The sequence below is a fragment of the Lissotriton helveticus genome, chromosome 1_1, assembly GCF_964261635.1.
Source record: "Lissotriton helveticus chromosome 1_1, aLisHel1.1, whole genome shotgun sequence".
In the NCBI taxonomy this organism is placed as follows: domain Eukaryota; kingdom Metazoa; phylum Chordata; class Amphibia; order Caudata; family Salamandridae; genus Lissotriton; species Lissotriton helveticus.
The window spans coordinates 1,330,563,512-1,330,576,425 of NC_136057.1; positions in this window are offsets into that span (position 1 = coordinate 1,330,563,512).

Sequence of the window (12,914 nt, forward strand, 5' to 3'; positions counted from 1 at the left end):
TTATGCTTAATTGTGCCACCTTTTGCATCTTTGAAACCATTTTAAGACAATTCTGTAAATATTCATTGTAAGATTGAACACAGTAAAAGGAATCGCACACTATGAGTGTGGGGAATCCGCGATCCATGTTTTCAAGTGCCATTATGAATGCTTGTAGGTCAGCTCGCTGAGCTGTACAATCTCCTAGATATTGCGTTTTCGTGACCATAGGTCTGAATTTGCCATTGCGCATACGACCTTTAATGATCGCGCATGCAACACTATAAGCTTGCTTACCTTTGTAGCGGGTTGTGCTGATCCGTCAGTATAAATTATACATTCATACTGGTCTGGAGGTAGAATTTTATCAGGCAGAGGACATTCGTGTTCATATTGCAGGAATGCTTGTGTTTTCAAATAAGGATTAAAAACATATTCAACATTAGTTGCAGTAAGATAATTAACCCATTGTATCCATCTTGGATGTAATGCTTTTGCATTCGGAATGCTTGCTTTTGTAACTGCCCTAAGGCTGGTACCGGAGTTACGACCATAATGCTTTTCACCTGTGCAAGGGTTCTTTCTTTTGCTACAGGGGTTTGAACTGCTGTCAAAAAAAATTATGTCCGTGTAAATTTTATTTCTGCTTGAGTATACAAATGTGATTTGTATGCAATTGGTACTTTCTCACCTTCAGTAAAAGTTAAGTAGATGAATCCGCATTGACCCGGAATGATTTGGATCACTAAGTTGCGTACGTTTATGCATGTTTGTAAGTGTTTTGTTGCTAACATGTCAGCTCGAAGTGAACGCAAAGTTTCTGTGTGTTCTTTTGTCCAATTTATAGTTTTGAAGTCAGGCTTGATTAATTCATAGAGAGGTTTAACTCTTTCAGCGTAGTTTAGAATGTAAGTTCTTTCAAAATTCAAGAAACCTAAAATCAACTGTTAGTTTTTCAGCGTTTTTGGAGGTTGGAGCAGCACACACTTTTCTAAAAAGTTGGCTGCCAGGCTTTTGCCTTCACTTGATTAGTTCATATCCTCGAAAGAGGATGTTGAGATGGGCAATTCTTGATTTTTTAAAATTTAATGTATACTCTTCAGAGGTGAAGCCCAGTATAATGGTGTTCACCCTGTTCAAGTGCCTGTCAGGACATTGTCTGTCAGATAGATATCATCGACATATGACAATGCCTCGTCATTATAAGTTTGTAGTAACTCTGTTACCCTTGCTGAGAATAACCCTGGACTATTCTTGAATCCTTGAGGGAGACGACAGAATTGACCATGGGTCCCCATTATTGTGAAAGCGGTCAAATACTTACTTTCAGGTGCAATGTTTTGACAAAAGAAACCGTTAGAAATATCTAATGTGGTTTTATATTTTTTATGCATAATGTTATTCATTAATGCTGTACTGTGTGCATTTTGCACTGCAAATGTTTTACAACAAGAGTTTAGGTGCCTGTAATCCAAAACAAGGCGATATGTACTGTCTGGTTTAGAAACAGGAAACAAGGGATTGTTCATTGATGAGGTGCATGTTTCAATTAAGCATGGGCGTAAAATCCGTTACGTTCGCGGAATTTGTGAATTTTTGACAAATTCGCGTTCCGCGAATCGTGCGAATTTGTCAAAAAATTCGCAATTCGCAAGCTTGCGGATTTTTTGCTTGGTCGCGAGACTTTTTGTCCGCGAGCGAACACGCAATTGCACAACGCGAGCATAAAACTAGCCCATGTACGACCACATGGGTAACCTCGCGGTAGCCGCGCTGAAAAAATCCCGCGAACACGCAAAAAAGCCTCGCGAACACGCAAAAAGCCTCGCGAACACGCAAAAAAGCCCCGCGAACATGCACATTTTTTTTCTCGCAAATTCGCGGATTTCGCATACCGCGAATTCGCTAATTTCGCCCATACTTAGTTTCAATCTTCCCTTGGTATTCAAGTTGATCTAAGATCACCTTGACCTGTTTTTTAGCTTCTTGCTTAATTGGATACTGCCTTTGTGCAGTTGGTTGATTTTTTAACTGGATTGTGTGGTGAGGTGAGTCCTCATCCCATCCTACATGATTTTTATATAATGCTGGGGCTTGGGCAGCTGCCCATTTCCTGGCATAAGTATATTTTAAATGTATTGGAACATGGTTGGAGAAGGCTGGCATAATGATATTTGCCATGTGGGCACTCTCTGACAAATTCCAGTGGCCAGTCCCGTTCTGCTAGAAGTATATCATAACCCTTTGAAAGTCGCTCCAAAAGAGTGCTTTCACTTTTCTTGGTATCCGGAAAGTTATTTCATATAACCTATTTGGAGAACTAACCCTGGTGTCTGCAGTTTCAACTTGAATGTCTTCATTCAGGTCCACTGTCTCCAGAAGTCCCTTCAGTTTCTGGCGAGCTGTTCATACTTCTGCTGCACTGTCCAACATTGTCTGAGCTCATTCTCCGTTCCTGAGCTGTGTTCTCAGAATCCTCGGCATATCTGATCTTTAGACCTTCTACTTTCTTCTTGGAGAATTGAGGTTTTGGTTTGTTTTTCTGAACGTGTTGATCATCTTTGGACTTCACGTGTTCTTCCTTTTGATCTGACCGTCCTCTTCTTTCGGATCTCTGTGACGATATCTGAAAGGTACGAGAGGAACGTGTATCAGTATCTTGATACCTGTCAGGATTTCTCAAATTATCCCTATTCCTGAGGTTGTACCTCCTTTCAGAGGGCTCTTTTTGAGGAGACCTACCTTGGGATTGAGAATCTTTCTCTTTCGAATGTTGTTTACTATTTTCCCACTTCTTTTAGAAGAGGTAGGAGTGTATTTAGTAAAGGCCTTTTCAGGACTTTCAAACATTTGTGGTTTAACTTGTTTCCCACCCAAACTGTCTCTGCCTAATTCTGCATAGGATTTTTCATTTATTCTGGCTAGTTCTTGTGGTTGTTCTGTTACATCAAATTCCCTTAATTTCTGATGCTGCTTCCCTTTAATATTGGATAATCAAGTCAAGTCAAGTCAAATGGTCTTTATTCGGATATAAAATATCCATAAAAGTACAAATCATCACATCCAATAGTACATAAATATATGATCACATAAAACACATGCATAAAAACGGGTTGGAAATAAAAACTTCAGTATCAGCATGAGACCAGTGTGCAAGAATAGCAATAAAGTGCAAATGGTTACTGTATATACATTATGTAAACAACAGTTCTAGTGATATCTATGTGCAAATCTGCAATACATAAACTTTAGACTATGTGCAAAAACAGCAGATATATGTGCAAATGGTTCACTTTGTCTATTGCATATTCATAGAAACTCGCGAGCGAATGACAGATTGCAGGAAGGAGCTTACTCTGAAGATCATGTCATCACTATCTAGCTGCTGTATTTCCTGAAATGCCAAATTGAAATCAATATTAGCATGTACTTTAAAATAAGGGATTAATACTGTTTTGTATATCTAACATAAAATCCACAGAAAAACAGAAAATGTAACAATGTTTGTTTACCACCGATGCCACACGGGCAAGGCAGGTTCTCCAAATTTTTGTTAAAACCTAACGGGAAACAAAGTGAGTATTTTATACTCCCGTCCCTAACACGAAATAGCAGACTCCTATTCCATCTCCCGAGGTTTTTTATGAGATATACATGTGGCATGTTGTTATTCTTGCCTGGTGATTCCAGAAGAGGGGTGTATCTAATGATTGACGGTTTGTGGAGCTCCGTGTTTTCTCTTTCCTTACGGTATAAATCCTACAATGCCCCTCTCACTGACTTTAGGTTTATACCGTCTGAAACTGGAGGAAAGAGGAAAATATGCTCCAACTTCACACTGGCTAGGCTTTTCTTTACTGCTCCTAGCCAGGGTATATAACTACCCATGTCACATTTAAGGCAATCTGTAAGTATTTCTTGTGTTAAAAGTGCGGCAGGATTTCGCCATATCTTTAGCCAGAATAATACTGGCCACGATTTGATGAAATCCTCCACATAATGAAGATTTAATTCCTTGTGGCATATGAAGGTAGGTTCTGAAATTATGGCCCCTAATACCTTTCTACAGAATCTGTTTTCTTCAGTTTGGAAACTGCTGCAATTTGTATACCCCCACACCTCTGCACCATAAGTCGCCGTCGGTATACATTGGGCTCTGTAGATCTGTAGTAACGGTATTACGACCTCTGCCTGCTTTGGCTGTCGGAGGCTAATAATTGAGTTTATAGCCTTACCGAGTTTATTTTTTCCAAGGACCACATGTGGCTGCCAAGATCCTGAGTCTGAGAAAACTAAACCCAGGTAGGGGAAAGTACTAGTGCTTTTTAAAAGCTCTTTTCCTGACACAATATGACGAATTTGGTGCTTTTTAGGCCCGCAGGACATTATGTATGATTTATTAAAATCAGTGCACAGATCCAGATCTGCCATAAAGGATAAAAAGCCCGTTATTAAAGTGCGAAGTGGTTTTGGTGTGCGGCCCATCAGGACCGTATCGTCCGCATATAAAAGTACGGGGAGCAGTTTGCCATTGATTTTTAGGACATCACAAGTTGATTTAGACAGGGAATTATTTAATTCATTTATATACAGAATAAAAAGTAAGGGGGCTAAGACACAAAATTGTCTAACCCCCCTACCAATTAAAATATCCCCGGAAACCTCTCCTTCATTGTTTATCCTGACCCGTGCTTTCAGGTCTCTATGCAAATGCGCCAGGAAGTGTACAAGTACCTTATCCAGCCCGTAATTTAAAAGAATCTCCTAAAGTCGTGAACGATAAACAAAATCAAATGCCGAACTTAAATCCATGAAACCCAGATACAGTGGGGCTTTTTTGGCAATAGTATATTTGCCCAGTACAAGATTTAGGTTCAAGCACTGTTCTACGGTTCCCACGTTGCTCCTAAATCCCAACTGACAGGAATTTAAAATTTGATTATCCTCTGCCCAATTCCTGATCTTGTTGAAAATCACTCTTCCTAAGATCTTCAAAGTATTATCAATCAAAGATATAGGGCGATAGCAACTAGGGTTAAGTCTATTGCCCTTCTTAAAAATGGGAACAATGATACTATTTAACCAGGTTTTTGGGATGGTAGCATGGGACAAATTGTTAAAAACATTAGATAATAAGGGGGACCAGAAATCTGGCTCAGATTTAATTAGGTCAATTGATAGTCCATCAGGACCTGGCGCTTTATTTCCTGCGTTTTGGTTTATGGCATCTTCCACTTCAGTTATAGAAATATAAACCGTATTAACTGGACAATAACTGTCAGCGGTCATTACTGATGCTGTATATATTCTTGAGAAATGCTCTTCCCGCGTTTTACTAGCTATGTTGCAGTTTATCGGGGTGATGTTTGAGCCCAAGAACCTCATGGATTTTACCTCACCCCAAAACCCAGTGACATCTTTGAGTGCAGCGGAGCGTGCAAGAGAATCCCACCGCTCCTTCAGTATCTCCTCTGTACGTGTTTTTGTTGCTTTCTTGTAGCGTTCTCTCAGGACTCTAACCAGAGTCCTGTCCCTGGGTTCCGCAGCTAGTGCGTCACGTAGTTCTCGGTTCGCCTGTGAACAAGTGCCATTAAACCATCTAGGGTTTTTACTTGAGTTGCTAACGGGTTTAGAAATTTCTTGTTTGATGCCCGCGCATAACCCAGTAAAAGCCTGAATGATCTCAGAGCCTAGGCATCTACTAGACAAGCACGTTTCCACAAATATGGGATAGGATTTTATAATACGTGCTAGGAGGGCCTTGCTATCTATTCCCTTCCAAATTACTTTAAGTTTGTTGGTTGATGCAACCAGATTCTTTGCCCCTATTTCCTTACGTTTTGTAATTTTATTAGCAAATTTAATAATTGTCAGAATTGGGTTATGGTCACTGTGAACAGTAGTTAAAACATCGGCCTTTACTAAACAATTCACAAGGGAGGAAGATATAACAACATAATCAATTGTAGACTAACAACCACGTCCTCTAAAGGTAGGCAGTGGACCTTTGTCCGTCATACAACCAATTTTCTCCATAACGTTAATTAAATCCCGAATGGCTAGGTGATTATGCAGTTCTTCCCCTCTTTTGCAGGGTATTACCCGGGCAGATGTAACAGCTGGGTTGTCCAATCCTTTGTGCAAATGCGCATTAAAGTCACCCCCAAAACAGATGCCATCCAGTTTGCCATACCTTTGTTCATCTACAATTTTATCAATAGTGTCAAACAAATTAATACAATTCCTATTGGGTTGTGAGGTAAAATCATTATTATAAAAATGTATTAAACATAACGTGATCCCGTTAGAATAGATTGTGGCCTGGAAGTTACTATCATTTGTCTCCAGGGGTTTAATGTTACTTCCTGCAGTAATCTTTATCCATGTAGATAAACCCCCACTAGGTCGGCCTGCTACAGGGCTAGGTACAATGTTATTATGACAAGAGAAGCCCTCAAGAAGCGAACCACTAGTACACCATGTTCCTTGGAACATTAAAATATCAAAATCACTAATCCAGTTGGTCCACTTTGCCATTTTCATCTTTGACTTTAAACCAGCAATGTTCCAGCTAAGTATGTTAAATTATGTTCTAAGGAACCAAAGTCATCAATTACAGGGCAGGATGGCAACGATTCTTCGTTATGTTATGTTATGTTATGTTATGTTATGTTAAAAGGATTTTTACCGCGCACGGACACCAGTCGGTTTCATGGCGCTCATAGACAAAGCAGGGAGGATAGGCAGTGAGGTTTATTCGTAGGCTAGCTGGAAAAGATGAGTTTTAAGAAGTTTGCGAAAACAGGTGTAATCGGGACAGAGTCGTATAGTAGAGGGAAGGGAATTCCAGGTTGAAGGGGCAAGAAAGGAAAAACAGGAACCACCATGTTTTTTCCGTTTGAACCTGGGGACAATTAGAAGGTTGTGAGCAGAAGACCGAAGATTCCTCAGGGGAATGTGACGTTTAAGGCTGAGGGAAGTGAAGGCTGGGGCAAGAGCGAGGAGTGACTTAAAAACAGTACAGCCCATTTTGAAAATACAACGAGAGGCAACCGGGAGCCAGTGCAGTCTCCTCAGCAGGGGCGAGACATGTTGGTGCTTAGGCTGTTGAAAGACCAGTCTGGCCGCCTGATTTTGCACCAGCTGGAGCCGATGAAGGTGATAGGTGGGGATCCCCACATACAGGGAGTTGGCATAGTCAATACGGGAGGTGACAAGGGGCATGATGACAAGTGTGAGAGCCTCTGTAGTGAGGAACCTTCGAATTTTACAAATTCTACGCAGATGGTAAAAGCAAGCGGAAGTGACGGTGTTAATTTGAGGTCTCATGGATAAGTCACTAGAAATAGTAACGCCAAGGCTCCTCACAGTATTGACGGGACAGGGTGGGGGGCCGAGAGATTGGGGCCAAAAATTGGAGCTCCGGGGGTTGGAAGACCCTCCTGTCAGTACCAACTCCGTCTTGCTGGGATTGAGCTTCAGCTGGCTGAAATGCATCCACTCAGAAATGGTAAGCATAGTGGATTTGAAGTTGGTACAGGAAGAGAGGGAGGAGTCAATGGGGAAAATTAACTGTAAGTCCTCCGCATAGTTGAAAATGGGGACAGGGGTGTGACGGAGGGAGGCTAAGAGGGGTTGCATATAAAGATTGAACAAGAGGGGCGAAAGAGCAGAACCCTGGGGGACACCACAGGAGAGTGAAGAGTAGGGGGCAGAGAAGGTGGATAGATGAACCAATTGGGAGCGCTGGTGCAGGAAGGAGCCGATCCATGTTAAGGCCAGGCCCTGAATGCCAGCGTTTCCGACACGGTCGATCAAGATGGCGTGATCGACCGCGCCGAAAGCAGCCGACAGATCTAATAGAACAAGGGCTTGGGCCAGGTTCATGTCGATACCCTGTCTCAGCGCATCCATTACAGCCACAATGACTGCTTCCGTTGAGTGGGCCGGTCTAAATCCAGCCTGCTGGTCATCAAGAAGGTGGGATTTTTCAATGAAAGCGCTGAGGCAACGGGTGACATGGGTCTCCAAAACCTTCCCCAAATAGGGTAGGAGGGAGATCGGCCGGTAGTTACTTAATAGAGATGGATCAGCACCAGGCTTTTTGAGTATAGGTACAACAACTGCTTGTTTGAAAGCATCGGGGACAGAGCCTGTGGCGAGTGAGTGATTAAGAAGAGCTAGCGGGGGACCCGGACAGGCCAAGAATGCAGCTTTCAAAATTTGAGGGGGACAACAGTCATTGGGGGAGCCAGAACTGACTGCGTGTAATAGGGAGGTGAATTCAGACTGGGAAATGGGGGGGAATTCGTACAAACAACAGGGGTTCGTGGGAGGTAGGGAGCAAGCATTGGCTGAGGAGGGGGAAGGAATGTTATTTTTGATGGTGGTGATCTTATCGATAAAAAACGAATTGAGAGAATCACAGAGAGCCTGTGAGGGTTGGGGTTGTGCAGTGACACGGTCGGGCAGGGAAAGTTCTTCTACGATTGAAAAAATTTCCTTAGTTTTGGAAGCTGAGCTAAGAATTTTCTGGGAGAAATAAAAGAATTTGGCCGATAGAATCGATTTTTTTATACAGTTTTAGTAGGTCAATGTAGGCCGTTTTTAGTAGAGGATCATAGTTACGTCTCCACCGGCGCTCAGCTTGTCTGAGAGCTAATTTGTCCAGTTTAAGTTGGTCAGTAAACCAGCGCTGAGCGTCATGCGGGCATTTGGTTTTGATGGTTCTCATCGGGGCGACCACATCACTCGCCTGTATTAACCATTGATCGAGGATGGCTGTTTGCGTGTTAATCAAGGTCATGTCACTGGGGATTGTAGTGAGCAAAACAGGGTGAAAATGAGAAATATCAGCTCGCTTCCAGTTAAGTGCCATGAAGTTAGTAGTGGATGGTGGACGAGTGAATAAAGTAAGTTTCAGTGAGAAAGAAATAAAAGAATGATCCAACCAGGTAGACTAGGGGAGGGGAGATGTCAAGGTTGGCCGTCCATACTTGGTCGAGAATGTGACCTTTAGTGTGGGTAGCTACTGAAATGTGCTGTTTACAGTTCAGGCCATGTAGCAGATCTGTAAATTCAGCAGACAAACTACTTTCCCGGGGGTCCAGTGGCCAGTAGTTGAAATCGCCTATAATGAGGATTCTGGCAGAATTAATAACTAACCGGGAAATGAGGTCGCCGAATTGTAGGGAAAAAAGAGGCATATTGTCGGGAGGACGATAAACAAGGACACAAATACAAGAGAATTTAGGAGAGGTGAATTTCAACGTGAGGATATCAGAGTTTGGAATGGAGGTAGTTACCAAATTTGTGGAATGGAATTGGGAGCGGATAATAGCAGCAACCCCCCCACCCATTCTGCCCGTCACCCTATTGGACTGTAGAATGTAGTAGCCCAAGGGGACAGCAGCGAGGATGTCGGGGGTGGAATCATCGGTTAACCAGGTCTCGGAAAGAAGAAGGATATCAAGATTACTGTTGTCTAGCAGTTGGAAAACTTCAAGTTGATGCTTGGGTACTGAGTGAGTATTGAGGTAGACAATAGAGATGAAATGGAATGATGGTGGACAATCCACAGGGGACAGGGAGACAGAGTTGTTACAAGAGATGGGTGTAGGCACGTCTGCGAAAATAGGGTGGGAGCGGTGGGAGCGGTGAGAGTTCAAAATACCACAAGCATGAGCAATACCGACAGCGCGGGGGTCAAGAGGCCCAGGGCGTTGGAGGGAATATAATTCCTGAGAAGAATACGTGATGCGACGGACATTATGCGTGGCCGCTGGTCGCGGCCGACCGCGGACGGGCGCAGACGGGCTTAACTTAGGCGCAACTTTGGTGCGAAGTCGGCGCTCCCGCTGCACTCGTCCGCTGCGCTTCCGCCAGAGAGTTGTCAAGCCCGGTGCCCAGTAACAAATAACACAAAACACTTTACGCTAGTAATTTCAATTTTAAAATGCAGCTAGTAATCAGCTTAATGAAGAAGTTAAAATCAGCAGTAGCGCAATCACACACCCGCAGCCTGAATCGCCGCGTATGTCTAAGTGGGAGGGCAGTTTTCACGCTAGAAATAGAGGAAGTACTACAGCCACTAGACCGCTAACCTGCAAGGTGGAGAGGCAGGGCGGAAGTGGTGTAAGGGCAGGAAGTGGCGCTCGGTTGAACGACCCTCCGCACAAACGGCACAATGCCGGGGCGGAACGGGGTCAAGAGCGTGAGGAAGCAGGTAAGAGAGTTGCCAAGCCCGGTGCCCAGTAACAAATAACACAAAACACTTTACGCTAGTAATTTCAATTTTAAAATGCAGCTAGTAATCAGCTTAATGAATCTTCCAAGCAAACTTTATGAGAATTACTAGTCGACCTAGGTTTGATCACAACCTGATTGACCATTTCTGCATCCTGGGGCCATTCTACGATATTCAGTAGTTCTTTTGGTGGTCAGTCCTGGCTCTCTAGGTCGGATAGGGCACTAAACCGATTATGTATAGAATATATTGGTGTAGCTAGAATTTCATTAGTAATCTCCATACCCATCCCTTTGTACCTGAACAGCCAGTCAATACACTTATTTTTAAGCTGGTCCCAGGACTCGCTTTGCTCTTCTTTCAGGGGGGTACTCCAGCTAAAATTATAACATAGGGGCATGCTTCTGGTGGCAAATGAAGGACGGCCTCAGCATGTTTTTTAGCCCGTATGACAGAAATAGGCTTCTTGTTTAAATCTTTCACCAATTTTGCGGGGGCTAACACGGATAAGGCAGGCGAGGCTGCCGTAAATGAGGAGGTATGACAAGGGGGCCTGTCTACTGCGGACAACAATGGCGGCGGCGATGTGCCCACCGCAGTGCTGGACGTGACATTAGAGGACGGATGATTTTTATCAACATCACACTTTTCACATACATTATTAGTACCAGATGTATTACGGTTGCCCCTTCCCCCCGGTGCCCCTGTTGACAGCCTCCATGTCTTTCAAAAGCCGTTCACACCTGATTTGGTCAATAATAGTAACCCCTTTTCTTTTAGCGTCTTCTTTCTTCACCAGGCTTTCTAATCTATCCAGACGTTTAAAAATAGGATTAAACTGTTTATTCATTAGACTTTTCAATTGGTTAAAAGTTGAGTCCACTATATTGTCAATTAAGTTTCCATTTATCCTATCTTGTGTACCATTTGCAGGAATTAGCTCAGTCTGTGTGCAAATGGAATTGAGTCCCGCTCCCATTGTAATTAATCTACAGTGCTATCATCTAGTTGCACAGTCATACTGGCTGGCACCCCGCTTGTTTCAGTTTTTCCTCGAGACCACATACTCTGCGGAGTTGGTTGACTTTTATTGCGGGGTGGTTGTTTCCTCTTGTTAATAGGCATTTTTGAAGGACCTCTCTTCCTCTTCTCTCCTACAATCTTGGTATTAGAGACCAGGGTGATGGTACCAATAATAGCTTCAGTGTCCTGCTGAGAGTCAAAAATGGCAATTACATTACTATCCGTCATCGAGCCCACAGGTGGTTTATCATAATGGGTGGGTTTAACAATTATTATGCTCGGTGATAACGGCAGAAGAGTTATAAGACCACCATTTTCTGAGCCTTTAGGACAGACTAAATGGGGTACTGATAATCCCATTGACATTCTTCTTTCTGTGTTTTCAATTTCTGTTGTGTGACCATATTAAAGGCATTCTCAAGCATGCTTTCAAAGGAAGAGGAGATGATAGACGAGTTCTTGGAAGCCTGGGCGGAAGTAATAGTGGGACGTTTCCCCATGGTGCAAATATACACTCACCTCACTTACAACTTAGAGGGGTGGCCCGATCGACTGCTATCGACCGCGGACGGCCGCAGATGGTCCAGCCCTTGTCCCAGGCTTAACCCGGGGCGACCCGCGCACGCTCCCGCAACGCGGGGGCTCTGATCGAATTTATGCACCTCCGGGCGCGCTGTGGGCGGTGGCGGCTTCTGCCGCTAGTGCTCCTGGGAGTTGTGGTCCTCTGTGGCCACGCCGTGTTGCTGGAAGATGCGGCTGCGCAGGACTGAACTCGGGAGACCGCAGCAGGGGACTAAGAGCAGGAAGCAGCAGATATGGCCCCCAAAAACAAAGTGAGTCCTCAGAGAGTATATTGGATAATATTATTGTTGAGACCTGGATAAAAATTTTCAGTAATTTCATACCTAAATTCAGAGCAGGCTCTTCCCCGTATTAATTTTGAATCTGTTTCAGGACGTCATGTATTACCACCATAGACGGAACTCTATGTGTTTTAGTGTAGATAGCAGCAAAGACTGTGCCCCCAAGTGGTGCAGTCTTCTAGATGTGGTGTTATACCCATTGGTAAACAGATAGTTAGAATCCTATGTTTGTCATAGGGACTGGTATTGGGAAATACCGCTTCGATTTGAGTAATTTTTTGAGCTATCCAGAATGGAATTAGTTCACGTTTTGCGGGCAATTTACCCATGACTGCGTGTAAAGTCTGTGGTGTGATTTCTGGTGTATTCCCCTGGTGAGAGGTTTGTTGTGGAATAACTAATGGTTGTTGGACTGTGAGAGTCCGCATGACATATTGGACTATTTGTCTATAAATTTTTATTAACTCTCTGAGTTGAGCCAGTAATTCTACATCTGTCATTTATTCAATGTCATGATGTGGTGTATAGCCGGCTAACTCCGGCCATGTTGCTCCTGGTCTACCTAGTGGAACAAGCCTGGCAATGTGATTTAAGTGTTTTAGGGCGCCTTTAAACCAGAGCTCATGCTCCTGGTATATGAGTGGAATTTCAATGTCGTAGAAGGGAATATGTTCCTCAGGTGGTTCATCTTCTTTGTGGAAGTGTTACTGGATTTGATTCTGGAAACACTATCCATGAATAGAATACCTCTATCTGGTGATATTCATGCATGTGCCTCTAGCACAAAAACTGCTCTACCACCT